The sequence below is a fragment of the Amblyraja radiata genome, chromosome 27 (genome assembly GCF_010909765.2).
Source record: "Amblyraja radiata isolate CabotCenter1 chromosome 27, sAmbRad1.1.pri, whole genome shotgun sequence".
NCBI lineage: Eukaryota > Metazoa > Chordata > Chondrichthyes > Rajiformes > Rajidae > Amblyraja > Amblyraja radiata.
This window is the reverse complement of record NC_045982.1, coordinates 33,716,202-33,719,353: the sequence shown is the minus strand read 5'-3', so window position 1 is coordinate 33,719,353 and position 3,152 is coordinate 33,716,202.

Genomic DNA, 3,152 nt, shown 5'->3' with positions numbered 1-3,152 from the left:
CACCGAATCCGTGCCGCCCAGCGATCCCCGCACCTTAACACTACCCTGCACACCCGAGGGACAATTTTACATTTATACCAAGCCAATTAACCTACAAATCTGTACGTGTTTGGAGTGTGGGAGGAAACCGAAGATCTCGGAGAAAACCCATGCAGGTCACGGGGAGAACGCACAAACTCCGTACAGACAGCCCGTAGTCGGGATCGCTGTACCGCTACACCATTCATATCCATTTCTCCATTGAAATAACATTCAACTTCTTTTACTTATCATTAAAATAGTGTACGTCATTTTAACTGAGTTAATGCCCCATCATGTGGCATCAAAATGGAGGGCATTATTGTGCAAATTTTGAACAAAAAGGGGGCATTTAACCAGCCACATTCTTACTGAGTGGGTTTGATTATCGTAGATTGTCTGATCGCAGGTACACACTGGTTTTACATGAGATGAGGAGGTTTCTCGAGTATCTCAGGAATGAAGAGCCTTTGTTGTATTATCAGTGAGGGATCGTTTGAGTGAGAATCCAGATTACCCAGAATGCTCCTCTCAGCGCGACTCTTGACCACTCAGTGTGGTGTTTGCACGTTCTCCCCGTGACTGCATGGGTTTCATCCCGGAGCTACAATTTCCTCCTCTATCCCCCCCATATGTACAGTAGTTTAATTTAGTTTAGTTTATCGCCATGTATATCAAGGTACAGTCAAAAATGTTGTGTTGCATGCTATCCAGTCATGCTATACATGATTACAATCGAGGAGTCCACAGGGCACAGATGAAGGATTAAGGGAATAACATACACTGCAAAATAATGTCCAGTAAATTCCGATTAAAGATCGTCCGATTGAGGTGAACATGGGATAACATATTATAACTGGTGTGAGTGGGAGATTGGTGGCCGGCATGGATTCAATGGGCCAAAGAGCTTCTTTCCGTTTTGTATCTCAACCCTAAACTCCAAAATTCCAAACTCTAAACCAATGATTGCAGTCGCCAAGGTTACGAAGAACCACTTTTTAACAAAGAGCACTGATCTCACACCTCCACCATCCTTCAACTCACCCCAGTAACTGAACGGCAATTCTTAGCCAGCTGGAATGAACATGTCACAGCCTCCGTGCATCTTCCTCCTACTCTCACACCACTAGACTTCAATACACACTTCTATTATCTGTTCCTCCACCTACAGTTTGGCACAAGCAGATAGGTGATAAAGTTCCCTGGATAATTGGAGAGGTGCCTGGCCAGTCCTTTGAGTGCTGTAGTCACCTGAACCATGAAATACTAAAAAACACATTCACTTGAATCGACATGAAGACCCCTGACATGTAAATCTCAGCTCATCGCACTCTCCATATTAATCGCAATGTCTTTGAAGGTCTTTAACCTGCTGCCAAAAAAACTTAATTAGCAGAATGCGCAGGATGTAAATTGTGGAGCAAAATATTTAAATTTGAATTTAATTTGTTGTCACGTGTATCGAGGTACAGTGGAAACGTTTGGTTGCATGTTAATCAGTCAGCGGAAAGGAAATACATGATTAATAGGGAGTCATACACAGTGTACAAATATATGATAAAGGGAATAACATGAATAACATTTGGTGCGAGGTAAAGCCAATAAGGTCCAATCAAAAATAGCCAGTGGGTCTCCAATGAGGTAGATAGTAGTTCAGGACCGCTCTCTAGTTGTTGGTAGGATGGTTCAGTTGCTTCATAACACTTGTTAGTGCACTATTCCATCTGTAACTGCTCTCTCAGTAGTTGTTCCATTACCAAAGCCTTTGAAGTCAAAATGGTAGCACTCTTGACTGAATCAAACTGGCTTGATTGGTTTTACACACATGGACAATGAAATCTTGGGGGGCACTCCTGTGCCATGCTGGGCAGCTTCACAATCAGAGGCTTCGTCTTTTCAATGAAATGTTAGACTAAGCTTTTATCTAGTTTCTAAGACCTCATAATATTATTTTTGAAGTCTGGTGTGAGATCGTCATTTGAAGGGCAGCATGCATGGTCTATTCATAAAGAAAGACACAAAATGCTGGAGTACCTCAATGGGTCAGGCAGCATCTCTGGAGAGAAGGAATGGGTGATGATTTAGGTCGAGACCCTTCTTCAGACATGATATATTCCTGGTCTATTCGTAAAATGGCTAATGACACAAATTCTGATTCCTGGGAAGATCTGACTGCTTCCAGTGGCCAAGATTCTATTCTTTGGCTGAATTAAGAAAACTGGAAAAAGACATTCTCTCTATTTTCTTTACTTCTTCTTTCTTCTAGTCCCCTTGCTTCTCCTTTCAGTCTGAAGAAGGGCCCCGACCTGAAACGTCATCCATTGTTTTTCTTCAGAGATGCAGCTAGACCCACCGAGTTACTCCAGTACTTTGTGTCTCTCTTCAGTATGTACCAGCATCTGCGGTTGCTAATTCTGGCCAAATTGGAGCTGCCAGGACACTAAAATTGAGTAAAGGCTGCTGTGTCGCTAGGCCATTTCGTCAATTTAAATGTGCCTTCTGCAGAACTGGGGCGTGCTGCTGAATGGTGCCAGTTTGTCTGTGGCCCAGATAAGAGTTGCAGGAAAGAATGGGACATCTGCAGATTCTTACAATTAGGTGTAAATTGCATGACATTACATGGGTGAATGCAAACCAGACATACACATTGTAAATAATGTTGCAAAGCTTTACTTTGCTAGATGTTGATTGGGTTAAGTGTTGAGCCTTGTCTGGATTTCTTGAATATCCAGGCACATGTTTCATAATTCATCTGTGTTAATTTGCATCTAGAAACTTCGTCGGATACATTGTATTAGTCACTGTATTATTGGGTTAGGGAAATGTCTATCATGTACTGTGTTAGTCAATATCTGTTATTGGACTGTAAAGAGACCACCCCCATGTGGTCCTGTTAATCCTGGCCAAATTGGAGAGGCAAGGACTTTAATATGGGGTAAAAGCTTCAGGGCTGCTGGGAGATTTGGTCAATTTGGATTTGCTTTCTGCAGAGCTGGGACAAGCTGCGGAGTGGTGCCAGTGTGCCTAGAGCCTAGATACAAGTTGCAAGAAAAGAATAAGTACATCTGCAGACCTTGTCAATTATGTGCAAAATGCATAGAATGGATTGGATGACTGCTAACCAGACATACACC